The sequence below is a fragment of the Sorex fumeus genome, unplaced genomic scaffold, assembly GCF_029834395.1.
Source record: "Sorex fumeus unplaced genomic scaffold, SorFum_2.1 ptg000217l, whole genome shotgun sequence".
Classification (NCBI taxonomy): Eukaryota; Metazoa; Chordata; class Mammalia; order Eulipotyphla; family Soricidae; genus Sorex; species Sorex fumeus.
In genome coordinates this window covers 389,499-414,788 of record NW_026606274.1, presented here as the reverse complement: position 1 = coordinate 414,788, position 25,290 = coordinate 389,499, and the positions used below count along the sequence as shown (strand labels likewise).

Below are 25,290 nucleotides of genomic sequence, written 5' to 3'. Positions count from 1 at the left end.
CCAGAAAGGAGTCACCAACTTTTCCTTTGACATTCATGTTTCCCCATCATGCTTTATAACGTAGACAATGTTACTTTATCTTCTGAACTGGAAAAGAGCAGACCTTTTACTCATTTGAAAAGGTTCTTTCAAATAATTGTTTTTAGAACTTGGGGAGTCAAAGAAATAGTGTTGGGGTGTGTGTGTGCAAAAATATGTTCTTTTAGAGTCATTTTTTTTCTTTCCAAAACTGAACTCAGAAGGAGACACCACAAATCAAAGGCACGTCTCCACTCCTAGAGGAAGGGAAACTCCCACCATACAGGAAATAGCAAGGACATCATTGTAAGGCCTCAGTATAACACCTGCCACAACTCCCTGAAGTCATGGTCACAGCCATGTGGGGACATTTAGCAATCACTGCCATTTGTGAAGTCTGTTTTACTTTCACACAGCTTGCTGATGAAAGCTCTCTGCTCCTGTTCCTAAAGGACTATCCCAGCGCTGTGAGGCACTTCAGGCAACTCAAGTGCTTGTTGTGGAGGTCTCTGACAGGGAGCTGTCATTGAGACAGCAATGCGATGTTTTTCAGAGCATTTGAACATGGGTCCATACCGTGAACTCATCTAACACGGTCCTCCTCCACTGCTGAATTAACCGAATCACAGGCTAGAACTTCTCTGGGCTGTCATCGGAACCGAGGACATCTCCCTTGTCAAGTTAAACCCTCTGAGAGCTCAGACATTTTTCAGATGAGGAAAGTCATCATCCTTAGACAAACACTGAATTTCAGGCCACCCGAAGACATTCTTAAGGGTGACCAAAGACCCACAAAAATTTGCTGAATAATGTTACCGTTATAACGCAACCTACCAGACGCCTTTTTCTGACCTTTACCAATTAAGACACCTGTTTGCTGGTGAGGGTCAAGCTTCTCAAATGAATCACCCTAAAAAGGGATCTACAGAAGCACACCCTTAACGTGTGGTAGACTCAAGTAGGCAAGCTTTACCAAGCCTTTCTACAGCAGGGCCTTTCAGAAACTTAACTAGAATAAAACTCGAGTATATAAAAGCCTGATGAAAATATCCTTGACTACAATTGACATCAGATTATTATTACTGCTGTTGTGGGTTTTTTTTTTGAGGGGGGGAAGGGGCACACCCAGCATTGCTCAGGTCTTACGGAGGAGGCAACTCAGAAACACTGCCTCCAGAAAAGCACACAGACTATCTAGGCACTATTATTAACTGGCGGTGTTGAGTTCTGCAGATTATTCCAATTCTAAGAACTAGCAAACAGCTTTTTGCTCTGATTCCCAGAAGGAAACTGGGAAATACATAGGATCCTTTCAAATCCTCACCTGCTCAGCGCGCCTGCCCACACCGCCTGCCCACACGCTCAGCGTCCAGCTGGGCCCCACAGGCTGGCAAGGACCCCCACCCCCATGCCCGCCCCTCACCTGCTCTGAGCGCCCGCCCACACGCTCAGCATCCAGCTGGGCCCCAAGCACAGGCCACCTAGCAGCAGCTTGGCATGGCGGGCGCAGCCCAGGGCCTCGGAGGTGGCGTGCAGGAGCCGGGCAGTCTCCAAGGAGCCACCACCAGCGGTCGGCGGTCAACGCCCGTGACGCAGTCCGCACAGGCACGCAGGACACGGAGCCCGCCTCAGCGTGAGACCTGGGAGGTGGGGAGCGTGAGCCCGCAGTCCCAGCCAGGCCTGCCCCACCCGCCTTCCCGCTGACCTTTAAAGGCCAGAGCAACAGCGCTTTCCCCCTCCCGCCCCCACCAACTGGCCCCTAGCCACGCCCCCTAAGCGGGGGCATTATGACATACATTGTTTGATTATGTTCACAAGCCAGTTAGTTTCAGCCCTCAGGAAAGAAACACAGCCAAATGTTCTGGCCTGTTATTTACAACCTCAAGCATCTGGTGTCAAGTGGGTCTGGTGTCATCTGGTCTATGAGAAAAGACTGACTCTTCTGCTATACTAAGATTTAGGTTTTTTACTTAAGGCAGCTTAAAGAAAGAGATGTTGAGCCTCATTGAAACCAATCTGGACACACACGTCTTGTCTCGCCCATTTTCATGGTTCCCTGTATTCCTGACCGTTAGTGGGATAGTCTACATGGACTCGTCTGGTTTTTTTTTTTTTAAACAAACCTGGCCCAGTAAAATGAGGCTAGAATACCTGCAATGAGATGCTTTTTTCATTTAAGATTTCTTTTCCGTGGTTGAATTTTCTTTTTAGAACAACTACTTCTGGTCATTAGATTGAATCTGACAGTGTTCTGGATCAACGGTAATTATAGCAAAGCTATTGCATTTGTAAAAATTATTTATTCTCCTACATGTACTTCTTACCCTCTAAATGCTGATGACAGATGTCAAAGAGGCAAAAACCAGCTCAAATGGAAAGACCGTCAAAAAGAGTATCACCTTGTGCTTTCAAATACATTGAAGCATTTCGGTGTACAATAGTCCTTTCATTTGACATTTTTAACAAGATGCTGATACAGTGCAGCAAATATGCAAAGTCTTCTTTCACACAGTCTGTGAAGAAGACAGCTAATTTTTTTCAGTTCTGAGATACAAATGATTTAAAAAGAAATCAGGATGAACAAGTTTCAAAATGCAGAGTGTTCTGTGCATGAGTCCATTTTCTTTAATCTCTGAAAGAATAAAGTGGTAAGAAAACAAGACAAGATCTCCTGCTGCACTCTGATCTTCTCCACTGTGCTGGCCCAGACTCTATTCTGGCTTGGAAGGATGCAGGTGTTTCTTTACGGTGCCAACCTCCCAGTGGGTGAGCTGTTCCTCTGGCAGGTAGAGGCAGATGCTGCATAACTTGAAGATATTACCTTTATTTTTTGGAGTCTGCAAATGCTGTTGGTCGATAAAGAGAAACACTGACTGGTTGGGATTGTTGACAACAATTCCAGTCTTGTCCTTGTGGCTCAGTACATGCAGAAAGTGTTTTTCATAGTCACAGTGATGAAACTCAAATTTGGCATGAATGAGACGAAAAGGCTCATCAGATTCCTTCCAACTAGAAAACAGTAGACAGACAATTTTTTTCAATAACATTCTAAGGCCACAGAATGAAATACATCTCCTGAGTACAGTCAATGACATCCCTTCTCACAGACTGGTATCGAGGAGCAGGAAGCTGGACCACATCCTCCTTTAAAAGCTCTATGGAACTTTCCAAGGAATAGCTGGAATCCCGCACACCTTTTAGGATATTTTCTTATAATTATTCGTCATGACTGGTTTGACCTCAGACACTTCAAAACCTGCTGATTTTTTTCTTCTTCTCCTTGAATGCAAAGGTAATATACATCTTGAAGTCAAACTGGTCAGCTAGAGCTTCTTTTTCTTTCTAAGCTGAGCATATAGTCTGTACAGAGCTTGTTTCTTCTACACGGACTCATCTTCACCATCTAGTCCGGCCCCAACAGAAAGAGACAGTGAGAGAGAAAGACAGAGAGAGACAGAGAGAAAGATACCGCCACTCCTCCAATAAGAAACTAGGAATAGTTCTCAAAAGCCAGAGTTTGAAAACAGGATTTGAAAACGGAAGTCCCTGGTTAGATGCTCAGTACCCTGTGGTCCCATGAACACTGCCAGCAACAACCTTTCACACCAAACCTGAAGTAGCTCCTGAGAACTAATAGGTGTGACCTCAAATCAAAAGCCAACGTTTGAAGTCATGGTTCCCACCACCAATTGAATGAATGTTCACAGCGCATTATATACTTAGGACCAAATCTTTGCTGGAATAAAAAACTAGCCACGATAACCCTGTGTGCATATTTCTGAGAATAAGACCTTCCTTGGGTCTAGAGTGATAGTGCAGTGGATAGAGCATTTGGTCCCCAAGGAACTGCTCAGAGTTGTTCCTGAGTTACAGAGCCAGGAGTAACCTCTGAGCATTTCCAGTCTGCTTCCCCGACGAAAATAGAAATGAAGAAAGCCCCCCAAAACACGGCTATAGAACGAAGAGCTGGAGTGCAGGCTTTGTGTCTGGGTTTAGTCTTGCACTGCATGGTTCACTCAGCACTGCCGGGAGTAATCCCAGACCACAGAGCTAGATTAGTCCGTGAACAATATGAGGTTCAATCCCTGGGGCAACCCATATGGTCTCATGAGCAGTACCAGGAGTAAATCTTGAGTGCGTAGCCAGGAGTAAGCCCTGAACATTGCCAGATGTGACTAAAAAAACAAAATCATAAGTACTTAGACCACCTGAAATAGAGCTGCGGGCAGGTCCTACAAGACACATTCCAGAGGAAGCTATTGCTGTCCCAAGGGATGGCAGATGACAACTCCATGTGAGATTCTTCCTCTGCAGCCACGCCAGTGAGAAGAACAGCTGTGAAGGTGGAAAACAATGAGATTGCTGGTTCTGACCCTGTCTAGGACTATGCGGATGGATGTGCTTATGCCTTACTTGATGCTGTTAATGTTCATTCATTTTCCCTTTCTCTTCCCTTTTCACTGTTGTAATGACCAGGATTTGCAGTGCTCCCACAGTTGGTTATGGTATTCACTGGGGTTACACGCATTTTGTTGTGGCATCTGCACACACTTGGATGCAGTGCACCACAGGTCATGTGGACTTGCTGAATCAAGCATCTTTCTAGTGTGGGAAGAACTACATCAGAGGAAGTGGGTGGGGGCTGGGGAAGGGACAAGGGACAGTCTGGAGTGAAGTGAGCGTGGGCAAGGAGGATCAGGGCACTCCTATGCCACTGTTCAGCAGCATAAGGACTCCATAAATTTCAAAGTGGATCCAGTCAATGGGTTTGCTGTGGTGCTATATCCAGGCTGGGGTGCCCACCTAATATAAAGGATCTTGAGTCAGGGTGTTTAGTGTGAATTCCCGGAGGTGACTGAAATGACTGGCAAGTTGGCTTCAAAGGGTCATTGAGAATAGAGAGCCGCAGGCCTGAGTCTGTTCTCAGTCATCGGGGTTCTAAGACACACGCCAAGAGAGGTGAAAAGACACAAGAAAGTACTGGCCGCTGGCCTCTGGCACTGAGTAAATCCCATCTCCTTCAAAGCCCGTGAACCAGCTGCCAGCATGGCTGGTGCATTCTCACTCTCCAGGCTGTAGGCCTTCCCTGACATCCCAGGCTGACACAGGGCCCTCCTGGGCATCGCCTCTTGATTTCCTGTGTGAATTCATCAGCATCTCCTTCATCATTTTGATTCCATGCTAATGATAAGCTTTCTCACAGAAGGTAAGCTCTGGAAGAGCAGGAATCGCACCTGCCTGTTCACCACAGCAACCTCAGAACCTACACAACCCAACACTCCGTTAACATGGAGAGGAGGGGGTAGCGGTCCCTCCTGGTTCTGTACTCGGGGGTCACTCCTGGTGATGAAGATATGCTGTGCTAAGGACAAAACTGTGTGCGAAGCAAACCTCTTCACCTCTCTCGAGCCACTCGTTGAACATGTAATAAATACTGTTGAATTAATCAAATTGTTATTCTGGGTTGTTTTTCCAATGGACTCGTTTCCATTTTGTATAGCCCCCATCATCAATATGTTGGCCCCTTGGTCTTACCATTTATGTTATTTTCATCTGAGGTCGGACCCTGACTGAGAAATGTTTTACTAGGCTAAGGATGTTTTTATAACTTTTTCTCCCCTCTGCTGGCCAAGGAGTTTTGATCATCATCTTTAAAAACATTTTGTGATGGGGGAGAATTGGGCTATACCCGAAGCTGCTCAGGGCCTACTCCTTATTCCTTCGCTCAGGGCTTCCTTCTAGAGGTACTCATGGGACCACATGTGGTGCCAGAAACCGAAGTGAGATTAGAAGCAGGTATGGCAAGTGCCTTGCCCCCTCCACATCTCTAATCCTAGATACATCTTCTCCATGAACACTCTAAGATATCTACTCTGTCACTGTCATCCTGTTGTTCATTGATTTGCTCGAGCGGGCCCCAGTAACGTCTCCATTCGTCCCAGCCCTGAGAGTGTATCAGCCTCTCCTTACTCGTCCTTCCCAACGGTGCCTTATGGGAGGCTCTTTCAGGGTCAGGGCAATGAGACCCACTATTAGAACATTTACTCTAGGTAAGTTAAAGTTGAATTTGGGCCTAAGAGAAAGAACACAGTGGCTAAGGCACTTGTCTTGCACACAGCCAATCGGCTTCAATCCCCAGCATCCCATATGGTTCCCTGAGCCCCCGCCAGGAGTGATTCCTGAGTGCAGAGACAGGAGTAATCCCTGAGCACCACCGGGGGTGGCCCCAAAGCAAAAATCAAACCAAGAAAAACCTGAAGGGGGTTATGCGATTTATCAAAGTCTGTAGCAAAGCTGAGTAAACTGAATTTTGTTAACTGAGCAGCAGTGCTCATGCTGCTAAGGGTTTTACAGGAAAGAGGAGAAGGTGAAAAAAAGAACTTAGAAGAAGAGGGGCTGTAACTCCGACTCTTTCTGGTGGCACTAAGGAGACATGAGGTTCTGGAGATCAAGTCTGGGGTTGCTGCATGCTGAGCTGAGCATCCACCCTGGAGAGCTCTCTCTCTCTCTCTCTCTCTCTCTCTCTCTCTCTCTCTCTCTCTCTCTCTCAATCTCTCTCTGCCCCTGGCACTTTTTAATGCTCTGACATCTGCCTCATGCCAGCTGTTTTAGCATATTCAAAATTAACTGTTGCTTTCTGAAATTCTGATTTTTAAAAAATTTCTATTAGTAAAACACCATGAGGTACAGTTGTAGACTTACAAATGTTTGTGATTGAGTTTCAATTATACAGTGATCAAGTACCCATCCCTCCACCAGTGCCCAATTTCCACCACCATGGATCCCAGTATCCCTTCCCCCCCCCATTGCCCCTCCCCCCCACCCTGCCTCTGTGGCAGGGCATTTCCTTTTGTTCTCTCTCTCCTTTTCAGTGCTGTGGTTTTCAAAAGACGCATTGAGTGACAATCATGTTCGATCTATAGTCTACTTTCAGCATGCTTCTCCCATCCTGGGAGGATTCTCCTATCACTAATCTAATCATCTAATCTTTGATAAAGGAGCAAGAAATGTGAAGTGGAATAAGGAAAGCCTCTTTAACAAATAGTGCTGGCAAAACTGGATGGCTACATGCAAAAAAAATGGACTTAGATCCTGCCTAACACCGTGTACAAAATTAAGATCAAAATGGATTGAAGACTTCAACATCAGACCTGAATCCATAAGGTACATTGAAGACAAAGTTGCAAAACCCTCCATGACATTGAAGCTAATGGTATCTTCAAAGATGTCACATCACTGGCCAAGCAAGTGAAAACAGAGATAGACAAATGGGACTATTTTAAACTAAGAAGCTTCTGCACTTCAAAAGAAACAGTGACCAAAGTACAAAGACAGTCTACAGAAAGGGAAAGGATATTTGCCCAATACACATCCAACAAGGGGTTGATATCAAGGATATATAAAGTACTAGTTGAAGTCCACAAGTAGAAAACATCCAACACCATCAAAAAATGGGGAGATGAAATAAACAGACACTTTCTCAAAGAAGACATTGAATGGCAAAAAAGGTACATGAGAAAATGCTCTACATCATTAATCATCAGAGAGATGCAGATCAAAACCACAATGAGATATCATTGCACACCACAGAGACTGGCCCACATCCAAAAGAACAAAAGCAATCAGTGCTGGCGCGGATGTGGCGAGAAAGGGACCCTCCTTCACTGCTGGTTCAGCTGACTGGTTCAGCCCTTTTGGAAAACAGTATGGACGATTCTCAAAAAATTAGAAACTGAGCTCCCATTTGACCCAGCAATACCACTCCTGGGACTATATCTCAGAGAGGCAAAAAAGTATAGTCGAAGTGACATCTGCACCTGTTTGTTCATTGCAGCACTCTTTACAATAGCCAGAATCTGGAAAAAACCTGAGTGCCCCAAAACAGATGACTGAAATTCTGGTTTTAAAGAAGAAACAGGAATTATGACTTCTTTCTTTTCCCACAGCTTTCTTCCCGCACAGCTCAGACTTCCCTTTCATCCCTTCTCCCTTCTATGCCCTTTGTGTAAATTTCAAGCAAAAATTAGAATGTTCTTACAGGATTCTGGATGAGAATATCTGGTGCTGGGTGAGTATCAGATCATCCAAGAAAAGTTACTTCCAATAGATGAAAAGTAATGAAAGAGAAGTCACAAAAATTTAAATCTGTCCCTTCCAAAGGGAGCGCTTGAATTCCAGAGATGCATATGATTATGTCAGCAGAAGGGAGGACATTCAGAAATGGAGTAGAAAGCATCCAAATGATAGCAACCCCTATATAAAAAGAAACAGTGTTGGGAAATTGACAACCTCCCATCTTGGTACTTGAGGGAAAACTGTGATTTATGTTCTTGAGTTTTCAGGACCTATGGGAGAGCAGGCCTGCATGCTGACTCAGGTCCCAATCCCAGCACCCCGTATGATCCCCCAAGCACTGCCAGGAGTGCACCCTGAGCTCAGAGTCAAGAGTAAGCCCGAAGCACTGCAGGTATGGCCCAATCTCCCCTCCATCAAATCCCCCCGTTCTTGTAATAATATGAAGGTCACACTTAAGTCTAAAACCGGTCAGGATGTAGGTCAGCAACAGAGCATTTGCCTTGCACGTGTGAGAGCCTGAGTTTGATTTCCAGGAATACAAAAGTAACAAACAAAAAACATAAGCAAGAGACTATAGATAAAAGACTCAGCTTAAAATCTCAAGTTTTCAGAACTCATATTCTTCCAAGTGCATCTCCGAACCCCACTGCAAGACGTGACTCATACATACAAAGTCCACAAAGAAATGGGAAATCACCCTGGTTTCAAGCACAAACAATTCTTCTGACATACTAAAGTGTTCCCTAAGTGAAAGTGAAAAGAAGACTCCAGGAGAAAGCCTTCTTCAAAACTAACTCAGAAATCACCACAAAGGCCTCCGACTGCCTGCTTTGGGTCTGACAGAAGTAGGGGCACCACTTTCTCCTTTTTCCAAAATCGGTTTCAGGCTGGTCCCTGGAATGTCTAGTGCAGGACTGCTTTGTTTGCCTTCTTTGCGACAATACTTCAGAGGCTGGAAGCCCAGTTAGAATGGAAGGGAATCATTCCTACACCACACATTTCTCCCACTGTTGTCTGGGGGAGTAAGGGTGATTTGTGCCTGTAATGCTCTGTCTGTGCTTGAAAACTAGGGTGCCCATTAGAGCAGGAGTGACAGAGGAGAAGGATTTCTGGTTTTTCACGCAATATTGAGTGTGTAACTCGTGTTGTACAGAATTCAGAAAGCAAAGGAAATTCCCCCAAATTATACCCGTTTTGTAAATCTTTTCGTAAAATTTAAAATTTTTAATGACTGATGTTTTAGAAGTTTCATTCTGAAACAAATTCCCACTATAACAAGCTTTAAAGGTGAAAAAATATAAAGGTGCTAGGGACTTAAAAACAATGGGGAAAAAAACCAGAGAAAAGACCATTATTAAATGTTATTAAATGCTCACCCTCTGCTATTTAAAATTCTTAGAGAAATGGGCCCAGGGAGAGATGGAAACGCCCACATCGCCATCACGTGGGGATTAGGTGGAACTACTGCAGCCCGACTTGTCCCAGGCTTCAGATTTCCTAACCCTCAGCTCAGATAGAGAAGGGAGCACCAAATAAAGGGTGTTGGGAGGATCCACCCAGGATGGGAGAAGCATGCAGAAAGTAGACTATAGACCAAACATGATTTCCACTCAATGCCTCTTTTAAAAACCACAGCACCCGAAAGGAGAGAGAGAACAAAAGGGAATGCCCTGCCAAAGAGGTGTGTGTGTGGGGGGGATGGTGGGGAGGGATGCAGGGATCCGTAATGGTGGAAAATGGGCACTGGTGGAGGGATGGGTACTTGATCAGGGTATAATCAAAACACAAGCACAAAAATTTGTAAGTCTACAACTGTACCTCATGGTGTTTCACTAATAAAAATTAAAAAGAAAAATGTTCTCAGCACAAGAAAAGAATTTAACTATATGTAGTGACATACATTAACTAGACTTACTCTCTAAATTATTTTAAAATGTACACAAATACTGAATCATTGTGTTATATACAGAAATCAATAGAAAAGTGTATGTGAGCCTTAATTATATTTTATAATGATATTTCACATTATAGCACAGTGGTAGGGCGTTTGCCTTGCACGCAGCAAACATGGCCAACCCACGTTCGATTCCTCCGCCCCTCTTGGAGAGCCCGGCAAGCTACCGAGAGTATCTCACCCACACGGCAGAGCCTGGCAAGCTCCCTGTGACGTATTCGATATGCCAAACACAGTAACAACAAAGTCTCCAATGGAGACGTTACTGGGCCCGCTCGAGCAAATCGACGAACAACGGGAGGGCCTTTACCTTTAAATGATATTTCAGTATATCCTACAATAAATGATACCTTGTTTTAGTTTCTGTAAAAAAAGAGACGTCGTGCCCTTTTCTTTGCTTCAAAGCTAGGTAGCATTGTAGCACTGTCCTCCCTTCACAGATTTTCTCCAACAGGCACCGGTAACGTCTCCATTGTGAGACTTGTTGTTTCTGTTTTTTGGTATATCAAATATGCTATGGGTAGCTTGCCAGGCTCGGCCGTGAAGGCGGGATACTCTCAGTAGCTTGCGGGGCTCTCCAAGAGGGACAGAGGAATCAAACCCGGGTCAGCCACGCGCAAGGCAAACGCCCTACCTGCTGTGCTATAGCTCCAGCCCAGTGGATCACAGCCAGTTACAGATTTCAGTGTTAGGTATAGGGTCATTAGGAAACAAGTAAGCAGTTTGGCCGTTGCAGCGGGAGCAGAGCGGTTAAGGGCTCTTTGTTTGCATGCATGGGACCCAGATCCTTTCGTACATTCCCCATACAGTTCTACAGCCATTCCGAAGTGATTCTTGAGTGCAGAGTCAGGAGAACCCCCTGAACATATCCATGTGTGGCCCCAACCATAAACAAACAAACAAGAAAATGAAAACAAAGCAGTCTCAGATGCTTGATGGCGAACTCCCTCATTCTGAGCTGGATCTTCCTCCATCCCCCACATCTTTATAGAAGAGGGTTGGGGCACCCTCACAATGTGGGTGGAGTGTGGGTTGTCCCTTGTAGGAAACATTCAAAGGGCACAGCCGCAGACATCGAAGGTGGGTTCAGAATTTTATTGCTCAGAGCGAAGAGAACAAAAAAAGAAAAGAGCCTTGCTTTGCTTCTTCCAGACCAGGTTCCAACCCCTGCAACCCTTCTTGTCCAGAGACCAAGCTGGGGCAACCCACCCGGGCACCCCGAGGAGATTCAGATATGTACCCCACAAAAGTCTGAAGGCGGGAATCGGACCTTGGTCACCCGCGGGAAAGACAAGCACCCGCGACACTCTCCTATCGCTGCACCTGTGGAAGCTGTGTGCTTAATGACCCCATACTTAACACTGAAGGAAACCCAAGGGAGGAAAATTCTTAAGAGAAAGGGGTCTGTGGAGGGGCAAAAACGCGGCACACCGCCATCTCGTGGCAGTTAGGCTGAACTACCGCGGCCCGACTTCTTCCATGCTTGATTTCCAGCCCTTTGCTTCAATATGGGGTCATCAAGCAGGCAGCTTGGGCGGCTGCAGCAGGAGCAGAGCGGTTAGGGCTCTGCCTTGCAGACACAAGGCCCTGGTTCTTTCTTTGGCTCCCCATACAGTCCCACCGTCATGATGGAGCGATTCCTGAGTGCAGAACCAGGAGAAGCCCTGAGCGTTTCTGGGTTTGTGACCCCCAAACTATGAACAAGTCAAATAACATGGACACAGCCTCAGTTCGTGATGGTGGATTCCCTCACCCCAACTTGGGGGACTCTGAGCTGTATCTTGCTGTATCCCTGACCCTTATTCCTTGTAGAGGAGAGTTGGGACACCCTCAGAACATGGGGTGGTGGTGTGTGGGGTTGACTATAATTGGAAACCTTTCCAAAGGGCTGGATCAAAGGCAGAGCAAAGTGGGTATAGACCATTTTTTGTTCACCTCAATGAGTAAAGCAAAACACATAAAAAATAAACTTAATTAAAATAAGCAGAAGTTCATGGCTAACTTTAATAGCAAGCACTTATAAGGGTCCCCAGAACCCCGCGAACCCACATCAAACCCCCAAATAAAATAATTCTTGGAAGAGTGAGTGGTGTATTTAGAATTTCCAGGGAAGGAGGTTGCCTGGTCTTTGGCTCATTATCACTGTTTTAATCAAAATTCTTTTTAACCTACTCCCATTTCTCTGATGGTAGGCAATCTCACCCCAAACTTTTGGAGATCCTGAAGTTGAATCTAACCTCTGTCACCATCCTTCACAGACTTGGGACTTCTCATGTATATAGGAAGCCCCAAATTCTCTGCGATAGGGAAAGATGGCACCCTTGGAAAAGTGGAGCGTAGGGGTGTGGGGGTGATAGACTGGAGACCTGTAAAAATGGTTGATTTGGAGAGATCATACTATGGTATGGCACAATCGTCTACTGTGCTCACCCTGGGTTCTGTCTCAGCACCATATCATACCCCTGAGCCCACCAAGAAGCTGTTGGGGCCACCCACAGCCCACAGTAAATAAAGCCAGAGACTAGCTTGGCCAGTCAGTGCGGGGGACTAAGGAGAGGGACAAGGGTGCAACTCCACTGTGCAGAAATTCTTTTTTGTTTTATTAATCAGAAATTCTGAGGATCCTGGGAGGTCTAGTTCTGGAGGAAAGTCGGGACTAGGGTTGGACATTTCTTAGAGGAATGTCCCTGGGGAGGGGAGGAAACGCCCCACAGCGCCCTCTCGTGGTGCATCGGCGGAAGAGCCGTGGCCAGGCTTTCCTGCCTGAAGATTTCCAGCCCTTGGGTTTGCTTCCATATTAACCTGCGGGTCACAAAGAATCAAGAAGGCGGCCTCAGGCCGTGCAGCGGTAGCCGAACATTGAGGGCGTTTGACTCGCATGGGGCGATCCCTGTGTCAGGATGAACCCAGCAGCCTGGCCAGTGCTTTGCCCGAAGTAGAATCTCTCCCTCTAAGCCCGTTCGCAAACAGTTCCTGTCGCGGTCATCCCCACACCTCGCGGTTTTCCGTAGAGGAAGGAGCTGGAAGCAAGACTCAGCTCGGCACCCCCAAGTTCGGCGTGAAGGAATGCGCCGCGAAAGTCGCATTCTGTTTGCTTGTGTTTTGCGGACCACACGGGCGGTATTCGAGGGTTATTCCTGCCCCTGCACTCAGGAATCACTCCTGACTGTGCTGGGGGAACCTATGGGTTGATCGCCCCATACAAGACCAGCGCCTTCGTGGCTCACTGTTAGATCCTTGACCTTTGATCCTTCATGACCCCGTATTAACACTGAAGCAAAGAAAATTTTTTCTGTTTTTCCCTTTTTGGGTCACACCCGCAATGCACAGGGGTTCCTCACGGCTTTGCACTCAGGAGTTAAGTCCTGGCAGTGCTCCGGGGACCATATGGGATGCTGGGAATCGAAGCCGGTGGACCCAGGTACCGGGCAAACGCCTTACCCGGGTACTAGAGCTCCAACGCAGGAGCTGGAAATCTTAAACTTGGGAATAGCCGCCCCGGTAGTTCCGCCTAGCCGCCACGTGATGGCGCTAGGCGAGGGCGTTTCCGTCCCTCCTCAGGACCGTGTCTCTAAGAATTTTCCACCCTTGGGTTTGCTTCAGTGTTAAGTATGGGGTAATTAAGGGTCAAACGCAGCTTTGACAGGCAGCAGTTGGATAGCCATGCGGATACTTGTGTTTCATGCGGGTGAACAGGGTTCGATTCCCACCTTCAGACTTTTGTGGGGTACATAGCTGAATCTCCTGGGGAGGTTCAGGTGGGTTCCCCAGCTTGTTCTCTAGACAAAGAGGGGTGCAGGGGGTTGATCCTTGTCTGGAACGAGCAAGGCAAAGTTTTATATATATATATATTTTTTTTTTTTCTTCGCTCTGAGCAAGAACAGTTCTGAACCCACTTTGTGATGTCTGTGAACGAGCCCTCTGGATGTTTCCTGCTATGAGCAACACACACTCCATCACCCCACAATCTGAGGGTTCCCCAACCCTCTTCTACAAGGACGTGGGCGATGGACGAAGATACAACTCAGAATCCCTCAAGGGAGGGAATTCGCCATCAAGGACTGCTTTGTTTTAATTTTCCTGTTTGATTGTTTATGGTTGGGGACACACCAAAAGATGCTCAGGGCACTCTCAGGAATGCCGCCGGGCACGACTCGAGGGCCATATGGGAAGCCAAGTGACAGACAACGGTTCTGTGAATGCAAGGAAAGTGTCCTAACCGCTAACCTACTGCTGCACCGCCCGAAGCTGCCTGCTTGATCCTAATTACCCCAGGCCTAACACTGAAGCAAGCCCAAGGGTGGAAAATTCTTAGAGAAAAGGGCCTGGGAGGGATGAAAACGCCCCACAGCGCCATCTCGTGACCCGGAACGAACTCCCAGCCTCCATTTTTCTTGCTTGAAGTCAAAAATTGGTTTGGTTTTGTTTGGGTTTTGGGAGTCACACCTGGTTATGCTCAAGGGTTACTCCTGGCTCTGCGCTCAAGAATTACACGTGGCAGTGCCACGCCCCAAAGTCACAGCAGCTGCCCTGCAGCAGCCAACCTAGGTTCACCCTCAGCATCCCATAGCGTTCCCCAAGCACCGCAAGGAGTGATCCCTGAGCACAGAGCGAGGAGTACCCCTGAACACTTCCTGGTGTGGTCGCCAAACAAAAGAAAACAAAGCAAAAACAGCTTACCAAATCCATTGACTTAGGAGGAAAATGCTGCTCAGATGTGGAAAACCAAGCATTCTGGCCATGATTGGTGGTGATTAGAAATCATTATTGGTAGGATAAATAGTAAGTTGCAGACAGAGAAGGAATTCTGATAACACGCTATTTGGTTTCGTGGTGAGAGTACTTTAAATGCTTATAATATTTCTGTAATGATCCAAATTCATGTTTCATTTAACTAGACATGTTATGTTTCTTGGAAAAGAAAGGGTTAGAACTGGATAAAAATTCAAAGGTCTCAGCAATTCAATTTTCCCTCATGGATTGTAGTGTACATTTTTTGTTTTGGGATTTTTTTAGTTTTATTTATTTATTTTTTGCTTTTTGGGTCACACCCAGCGATGCTCAGGGGTGACTCCTGGTTCTGCACTCAGGAATTACTCCTGGCGGTGCAGGGGAGACCAAATGTGATGCTGGGGATCAAACCCAGGTTGGCCGCCTGCAAGGCCAACTCCCTACCTGTTGTGCTATTGCTATTGCTCCGGCCCCTGTAGTCTATATTATTTTCTGATACATGTTCAAAGATTTATGTACCAAAAAAGTCACTACATCATTGAACAAGAACTGACAAAGAAAGACAACATAAGTCACCATCAGTTGGAAAGTGCTTAAACAGCTGGTTAAGTGAAGCATTGCTAAAGCATCAACAGTCAATCCAGCCCCCCGTCCCTCCCCCGGTGCGCGGCCCTGCGGAGCCAGCCAACTGGCCAGGCTCCCCTTCCTGGCCATAACGGGCGGGCGAGCTGCCCTGAGGAGGCGGGGAGGGGACGGCTGGGCTGGCGGGTGGGCGGGCGGGCACACGATAATAAAGAACTTCTGAGTGCCCCCCAACTGCATGCGCTTGAGCACGCAGTCCGACCTGGCCTTCTTCAGGTTCCCGCGGGACCAGGCCAGGTGCCAGAAATGGGTGGAGAATTGTAGAACAGCAGACTTAGATGGTAAAACACCAGATCAACTAAATAAACATTATCGATTATGTGCCAAACACTTTGAGACCTCTACGACCTGTAGAACTCTAAGTAATAGATACATTTTGCAAAAGTAGAAAATGAACGCTATGAAAATGGACGGAAGTGTCTCAAAGCTTACCTGAGCAACACTTTGAGAGACCAGGGGTCGAATAACTGGGCTTTGCTTAATATAAATTTTGATATAAAACATGATTTGGATTTAATGGTGAACACATATATCAAACTCTACACAACTAAGTCAGAGCTTCCTGCAGATAATTCAGAAACCATTGGAAACACCGAAGAGATTTTAAAATAGGGTTTATCTTCCATTTGAAAGCATCTTACAGAAAAGCTATGTTGTATGTAGGCCACCCAGTCACTGACTGTCTTGACCAGTAGGTCTCCCATTGAGTATGTTCATTTGTACTCCTATTTAAGTGGCTCCAGTTTGAATTCCTGCTTTGGAGACCGAACTGTTCTAAAATATAGCATTGAAAGTGTCACATCACATTTCAGTGTGAAGTCTGCTAGTGGCTCTAGAGTTGTTTTTAGTTATTTTAGACATAACATTATCACTGTGGATGCGATATGTGGGTATGGAGTTACCAGTTCCTTGAAGAAATAAATTGGAGGTTGTGTGGGAGGAATTCATTTTTAAAATGTTACGTTAAAGCTCACAACTGACCTTTGACTGATAAGAGTTCTAAGTGTTACTGCTCAAAACCTGTACTGGACAATTAAGAGTATTACCAGAGAAACTTGAGCTTGCCAAAGTGTAGATTTTAAGTGAAGATTTTGTCTTTAGCAAGTGAACTTAAAGAAACAGACGAGTCTGCCATTGTTGTTCCATAACTGGTTGTTGCTGTTTGCATTCCTTTGTTGAGCCTACAGAAGCTTTTAGCAAGTGTATCTTGAACTTGTGTTTCATGGTCAAGATAGGATCAGAGGCCATGGATACTGACAACTGATTTGTTTTGCTTTCAAGTCTGTTCTCCATGACTATTATCTACTGCCTCCTCTTGATTTATAAGTAAAACTAGGAGAAGACACAAGAATTATTGTTTTGTGGGCTTCTGGGAATTAAATGAAAATATTGCAGTTAATTTTGGTGAAGGAAATCAATTTTGTATAGTTTATTTCAACCTAAATAAAATGTGAATTTTGTTTTTAAAAAGTCAATCTAATAGATTCTAACATGAAGTCTCTTCACTTAAGAAACTGAAACAAAAGATGAACAAATTGAAGACTAGCACTAAATTGGAAAGTAAAATCAATTCAAATATCACCCTACAAACAGGTGAAAACATCAAATCTTGTGCGGGGACACAGACTCGAGGGGTATACTCAACGAATGGAGTTTTTGGATAAGAATTGGGATCATCAGGCTAGGGATAAGTTAGAGACTAAATCTGTACTACATACCATTTTGTCACTTGAAATATCATTCTAGAAGTAATATAAGAACTGTGGTGGAGGGTCCTGGACACTTTGACAGTGGTGAAGGTGCAGTGACTTTGGACAACAGTGCCATACAGTTAAATGCTATTAAGGTATTGAAACTATTTAGGTTTAACAATACAGGTGAAACTAAACTATAAAATGAGATGAAATGTTATGCTCAGCAATAATTACAATTTAAATGAATAACTTGAACATCTCAAAGAAATGGAAACATAAATAATACAGCTGTGAACCATGAAAGATCAGCACTCGTGTCCTCACTCCTTAGCCTATAGATTGAAAGATAAGCATTTACGTACATCACATCCAGTGTCAGCACAAGCAAGGTTATAGCTGGAATCATTAAGCCTTAGGTAATCTCCCTTGACCATCCTCATTTGAGTTACCCAAGTCTGCAGGGTGCTTTAGTGAGAGAATACATTTCAGGAACAGTAAATACACCTGAATCCTATCACACTTGGTTTAGAAAGATGTTATGCCCTGTTCACTTTCCAAGTCCCCTCTCCCCCAGGTGCAAAGCAGCCAAGCAGTTTTACAGAAAGCAATGTTGCAAGTTAGCTGAAGCACGCAAAAATTTGATGCCCTAATATGGATTCTTTCATATCCTTTTCTCTCTGGCTTGTATCACTTAGCACAAGGAACGGAAAAACGAATTAGTCTCTTAAATAGCTCACCTTAACACTATCATCTTAAGCAGCATTCTGTCATTTTAGCATATGGCCTGTAGGTGGCAGCAACAGCATTCTATGGAATCTCCATACTGCCCTTTCAGGGAGCGCATTTCATAGGAGGGTCCGAGTGTTCCTTCCTTCCTTCCTTCCCTCCCTTCCTCCTTCCCTCCCTCCCTCCCTCCCTTCCTTCCTTCCTTCCTTCCCTCCCTTCCTCCTTCCCTCCCTCCCTCCCTTCCTTCCTTCCTTCCTTCCTTCCTTCCTTCTTTCCTCCTTCCCTTTTCTTTCCTCCTTCCCTTCTTTTCTTTCTTAATTTCTTCTTTCTTTTCTTTCTTTCACTCTTCCTTCATTTTTTAAAATTTGTTTCTGTTTTTGTTTGAGGTCCACACATGGTGATGCTCAGGTGTTACTCCTGACTCTGCACTCGGGGATTACTCCTAGCAGTGCTTGGGTAACCATATGGGATTTAGGGAGTCCAGGGTAAGTCACATGGAAGGAAAGTGCTCTGCCCACTCTACTATCTTTCCAGCCCCATATATTTCTTTTCATAAGAATATTTTCTTGAAATATCTACTTATAAATTTATACAAATTTATACTTGAGTGGACTCTAAGTACTCTTGAATATAGTTATGAAAAAAGAAGCTACAAATCTCAGGATGGAAACACTGAAAAAATCTTCAGCAGAATGTGAATGATTGCCCCTCTGCTGTAGAACAATTGGTTTTCAGTTGGTTTTCCTCTCTGTGCCTTTCCAGGTTTTTCTACAAAAATCCTGGCATGCTGACCTCATTCCCTGCCTATCCTGACCAGAGGAGCCTCCTTCAGAGGTCTGGAGCATGGAAGTTGGTGTCCTATGTTACCCAGCATCCAAACACTGGCGATCTCACCAAACACTTCCTTTTCCAAAGTTGGAATGCAAATAATGAAAATGGCATTCGTTTCATAATAGCGTTGTTGAGGCAGATATGGGGAAGGGGGGCGCTACAGGATCTCTTTAGTACTCTTCCAATCCAGAAGCTGATTTTTCATGATGTTAATAAAGCTTATGCTTCAAGACCCCTCGCCTCACTTGAAGTAGTCCCTCTCCAAACATTCAATTTCTGAATACACAGTACTGTGATTTCCTTAGAAGACCCATCACTCCTCTGGTTACAGAATGTACCAGACACTGAGACCCAGTCTAGCCAAAGCTCTGGACAACTTTAATAGCCTTGTATGAGGGCTGCAGTTTTGTACAGTGGGCAGGGCATTTGCCTTGCACACAGCCAAGCTGGACTTGACCCCCAGCATCCCATATGGCTTCCTGAGCCCCACCAGGAGCAATCCCTGAACACAGTGCTAGGAGTAAGCCCTGAACTCAGAACTGACAGAGCCAGGTAAAAGCCCTGAGCACTACAGAGTGTAGCCCCTAAATAAAACAAAAAGAATCTAAAACAAAAACAAAATCCAAAATCATCTTCTCACAAGTTTCTTCAAAAGATGGACAAAGTGCATTAAGCATATTTGCTTTTTATTGGTTGTTCTCTATCTCTGTTTCTCTCTGTCTCTCTCTGTCTCTGTCTCTTTCTGTCTGTCTCTCTCACCTACATTCATCCACAAATAGGTTCTTCCCATCAAAGTAACAGACAAGTCCCTTTTGGCCAGAACATCTTCCAGTAAATCACAAAAAAGATTAACACAAAGAGGAAGAGGAGGGGCACCCGCTCTATGTTCTCTAGACCTTTAAGAAAACATGAGGTTAAAAAAACCCCCAAAAACTTGAGGTTGTTCCTTTGGCCACATACATGCAGATCCACAAGAAAGGTAAACTCGTAGACATAAGGGGAATGGGCATTGTCCCAAAAAAGAATTACTCCAGAAAAGTTTTTTTTTTTTTTTGTAGGAGTACTGCTATTTATTCAGCCACTGATTAGCTGATTGAATTGTGCATGAACTCCACCTTACTTTTTTTTCCATTTTGTATAATTTTATTTATTGAATCACCGTGAGAGCAGTTACAAAGCTTTTGGGTCTAAGTCTCAGTCATACAATGAAACACCCGTACCTTCACCAGTGCCCATTCTCCACCCCCAACAACCCCAGTATACCCCCATACCACACCCTCCCCCTGCCTGTGGGGCAGATGATTTCCACATTACTCTCTATGATCACATTCACTATTTCGATACCAGACCCACCATTATTTGAAATTTTACCCCAACACTCAGATCTGCTGAAAAGGCAACAATAGATAATTTGTTCTATTGCTGGTTATGAATAACATATGATGTCATGTGGCTGCAGTAGGCCCATGTGGTTTTGAAATTCCGAAATTTTAACACTTAAATCTGGAGTGATTTCTGCCAAAAGCCACTGGGTTTAGAGATCTGCTCCTGAGTCTCTGGGATCAGGACCGTTGAGCAGCTTGATGAGGAGCCAGAGAGGCCGTTCGTGGGCGATGACTTGGGGTCTCGTTAGGGTGGGGAGGACAGGCCCGGTTTCCCCCCCCCCCCATCCCGTGAGGCCCAACAAGTTTTCTGCAGGCCCAAGCCTGACTGTCCAATGGCCTCTGGAGGATGACAGCCACAAAAGTTTTTAACTGAGAGCACCTACAATGTTACCTAGCATGCTACTGGCATTGTCATAAACCAACAAGTCAAGGGCCAAACATGACGGAAAGTTAAGGAAATAGTTCACATCCAAGAGAAAGTGACGTTACCAGTCTCTCAATTTTCACTGGAGAATACGATGTGTTTTGCAAATCAAGTCATTTGCAGCACTTACATTACATTCTCTGTACTCTTCTTTGCTGACTTCCTTATAGTAGTGATATCGCTTGGAATATGAGAACTTAGTCCACAGCTCCCTCATTGTCGTTAATCGTATTTCTTGCCTTTGTCTGATTTTGCTTGAGCTCGAGCGGGCCCAGTAACGTCTCTACTGGAGACTTTGTTGTTACTGTGTTTGGCATATCGCATACGTCCCGGGGAGCTTGCCAGGCTCTGCCATGCGGGCGAGATACTCTCGGTAGCTTGCCGGGCTCTCCGAGAGGGGCAGAGGAATCGAACTTGTGTCGGCCATGTTGGCTGTGTGCAAGGCAAACACCCTACTCGCTGTGCTTTGTTTTGTCCTTTTTTCCATGATCCATTACATAGCCTTCTTGAGTCGAGAAGTCTATTTTGTGCTAAGATTGTAATAAACCAACAAGTCAGGGACAAGATTCTTGCCGAGAGAATGACTGTTCATCGTGAGCATATTAAGCACTCTAAGAGATGAGTCAGCTGTCTGAAACAGGGGCAGGAAAATGGTGCGAAAAACAAGGAAGCCAGAAAGAAAGAGACTCTGGCTCAGCTGACGTGCCAGCCTGCTCCACCCAGAGAAACAAAGAGCCAAGATTTCCCATCACTAAAGCTCCTCAAATACACAACCAATCTGGAAAGTGGTTTCCACCAATGCAGTTCTAAGGAGCAGGCTGAAGAGGATGTTTCGAGGCTCTATGCTCCCATGTCATTAGAAATGTTGCCTCTTTTAGGTTGCCCACATTTGGACAGATCAGCTCCTGAGAAGTGAAAATTATCTGTGAGATACTCACTTAGGGGCAGCTAGGATCAGGCTGAAGAAATCTGACACTTGTCTCTAAAGCATGAATTGGAAACTCTTTAAGACGGATGGGGGCCCAAGAGCTAGTCCAGGGCAAGATGCTTTCCTTGTGTGTGGAGGGTTCCTACTTGGATATGGTCCTCTGAGGATCTCCAGGAGTGACCCCTGAACACTGCAAACCAACCTAAAGAACGGGGGTTGGGATAAGGAAGAAAGCTTCACAGCCACAGAAAGGCAGGGCAAAGAATTCTAAAACTAGTGCCACCCCTTTTCAAAGGTAGCAACTGCCTTTGTATATGCTTCCTTCTGTCTCTTGTCTAGAGCAGCCCAACGTAGAACACATCCCAAGAGCTGCTGTGTGTGTGTGTGTGTGTGTGTCTGTTGCCCTGACGGGAGGCGAGCTGCGGGCCCGCTGCTTCGATCCCTGTGCCTGGACGCCCATGGGCTAGAGCACCTGGGCCGCTCGGAGGCGGCGCTGGACCGCGAGCCTCTAGCCTGGACGCGTTGTGCCCGCGGCAGGAGACCCTGGCGGGACCATGGGGGCATCTGGGCTTGCCTGAGGCCCTTAGGAGAGGAGGACACTGAGCATGGGCCGCGGGGGGAGGGGGCGACTCGCGCCCGGCAAGCACATGCAGCCGTGCGAGGGGTTTAAATCCACAGAGTTCTGCTGCTTCGCGACCCCGCCTTTCCCACCCTCACGCCCCGCCCCGCTGCGCCAAGCCACGCTGCCCTCTCAGGGTCGCTCAGTCCCCGCTGTCCTCGCCACCACCCGACGCAGCCGCTGCTCCCGACCCTATCTTCTCTGGTCTTGCTCCCAGCCCTCTCGGCTCCTCTGTACATCCACCTGGGCGACCAGGCTCTGCTCGGGGGAGGAGAGGAGGGAGGGGGATCTTGGGGTCCCCCCGGCGCTCTGCGCCCCATGGCACGGGTTCCCGCGGTGGTGGCCCAGTCAGTCGGCCAGCGACAGGGGCCGCACAGGACGGTAGGCGACCACCGGGTCCCCTCGCCTATGCTGCAGAATCCTGGGGGAGGCGGCGGGAGGGGGGGTCGAAGGTCCAGGGGTGCGGGGGCTGCAGGCAGGTCCTGTTGGGGATGGGGCGGGGCTGTCGAGGTGGGCGTGTGTGGCCTGTCACAGCAGGCAGCCAGCAGCTTGTGGCCAGGCCACTTCAGGCGCCGTCCACCAGCAGATCCTGTTGCCGGAACAAGTGCTCGGGTTTGTGGGCGGGCCCAGGGATGTGGCTCGTTGTGCCCTGCCCGGTCCTCACCTGCAAGACTTAGTCACTGTTGCTCCCCATCCTTTTCTTTTATTCTTTTTTTAAAAAAAATTATTAAAAACCCTTTTGAGCTGCATGTTGTAGCAATGCCCTCCTGGTTTCTGCGGAAACAAATTGAAATCGGTGAGGAGCGGTGGGCGGGGGGGAGGGGGCATTGTTTCTTCCTCGGGACCTTAGCCGACTGCCTTTTTCTTTAAGTCTGTCCCTGGGTTGCCACCTGGACCTTGCAATGGTGAGAGGTCAGTAGCAGGGGGGTGCGAGTGCAGGCGAGCACGAGTACGTGCTTGTCACTGTGTCATGTCACCATATCACTCTCCTCCCACCTGGGGATAGTGCGTCACATGATGCATCACCATTGTCTGCAGTTTCTGTAGTGCCCAAGGATCAGCAGGAGGCTCCGTAGAAACCCCTGGAAAAGAAGTCATAGCCGTGAACACCAGAGAGGAGCACAACCCAAAGCCGTCACCGGAAGTCCCCGCACTGAAGCTGGAAAGGCCCTGACCACCCCGAGGTACGTCTCAGAGTTGCCAGATGCTCCTTCCTCTCCAGGGGACATAAAAGTGGGTTGTGATCTAAGCTGCCCATCACTTTCAGGGAAGGAAAAGCAAGCAGCTGACCTGCTGTCCTTTTTCTTTAACTGAAAATTTTATACTATTTGAGCAGACATATCTAGCCGAATTGATGAAAACTAAGTGTGGGAGCCGGCAAACAGAACACAGGGAAAGAGGGAAAGAGGGCACTGGCCTTGCGCACAGCTATCCTGGTTTGATTTCCTGCATCTATAGGGCCCCCACAGCCCACCAAGAGATTCCCGAATGCAGAATGTGAAGGAAGCCCAGACTCTTACTACTGTTGGATGGGGTCCCAGAACAAAACAAGAACACGCTCAAGAAATGTGAGTTGGGTACTTAGTAGAAATAAGAACCTCTACCATCACAACTTTCTGGAATTTAATCAGAGTAAAAGCTTTTTTTTGATGGCAACAGAGATAGCACAGATCATTTGGTGGCTGCCTGGCACACACTTCAACCAAGTTTCAATCCCCATCAGACCAAAGGGTCCCCACATCTTCATGGGGGATCAATGAGCAGAGTCACAAGTAACCCATTAGCATTACCAGGAGTGGCCAACAACAAAAAATAAAGCAATAAATTTAGAGGCTGGAGCTATAGTAGCATAGCTAATAAGCCTCACACATGGCTGACCTGGGTCAGTCCCCAGCACCAACTGGGTATTTGAAGCAGCAACCACAGGCTATGACCCAGAAGCCAAAGGATAAAAAGAAGAACTTGTATATTAGTCAAAGCCCACCAGGCAACTTTGTCGGGTCAGGGTTTGGTTTGGGGGACAGCAGGGAAAGAACTTTTGGCAGTGCTAGGGGACTCTGCTTTCCCGGGATTGGACTGTGGCAGGCTGCTTCCATGGCCAGGGCCTGCACTCCTGGCCTATCTCTGACCCTAGAAATTCAAATTCTAGATAAATCCTGTGTACCTTGTGATAACAACACAGACTGACTATTGGGGAGGAGGTCTTTGTCTTATCTTAGAAGGGTACCCTGGGAAGGAAGGGCTTTCCTATGTTCATTGTGCTACCTCACCTGGGTGAAACTGCTACCAGGAACGCTTGCAGGGTGGGCAGGAGACTTAGGCTGCAAGATGGAGGGAGGAGAGACCACCATAGGGGACAGAAGGAGACAAGATTGAGCGGCAGGGTGAGACTGGAATGGGGAGTATAGTGAGGCTGAAACAGTTGTGCGTGCAGAATGGAATAAGTGGCAAATGGTCTCCAACCAGCCTGGCAAGCCTGTTCCCTCCTTCATGCGTCTACTCAACCACACTCATTTATTTTATAACATAAATATCTCACTCGCATATACATGTCTCTTCCCTGGCCTCAGAGCTCCACCTTCCAGCCAGATCATGACCGGTTTCTCCCCCAGAAAGTCCTAAACCCCACAGACACATCTTCATGAGCCTGCATCTAGCACTCACTCCTGTTGTGCAGTAATTTATCTTAAAACAGTGCAAAAAGTTTGCTGTATAGGAAAATTAACCCAATATCCAGGACGTTTACTATACACCAGAATGTGAGCTGTGTCTCAAAGTTGTAGCAGCTGGAGTGATTCTACTTTTTAAAGATGAATATGATACCTTGTGGCCAAGGTGGTGATATAGGAGAAAAGGTGCTTGCCTTGCACTTGGCTGACCCAGGTTCTATACCTCAGCACCCCAGATGGGCTCCTGACCTTGGCAGAAATGATCCCTGAGTTAATAGCCAAGAGTTAGACATGAACCCTTTAGGTTGTGGACCTCAAATACTGCAACAACAAAAGGTAACTAACAAAGAAAACAAAACCAAAAATAAATTCATCTGCAAAGACAAATTCTACAGAGAAACACTTAAAGGATTGAACACTGGGTGCTAAAATCACATTTTTGGGACTTATTTTATGCTATAGAAGTTTTACACTCCATGTTTTATCCCGAATACTTATTCTTTTTCTCTGCTCTCACATCCGGTGTGTGTATGTGTGTGTCTCTGTGTGTGTGTGTGTGTTTCCTTCTGCGTATGGTGTATGGGCTTAGTTTT

The 25,290-nt window shown here is 46.4% G+C and overlaps 1 pseudogene; it reads right to left on the bottom strand.

The window, feature by feature from the left end:
- Positions 1-2,729: 2,729 nt before the first annotated feature.
- Positions 2,730-20,698, bottom strand: LOC130017726 (uncharacterized protein C6orf62 homolog; annotated as a pseudogene).
- Between the last annotated feature and the right edge of the window lie 4,592 nt (positions 20,699-25,290).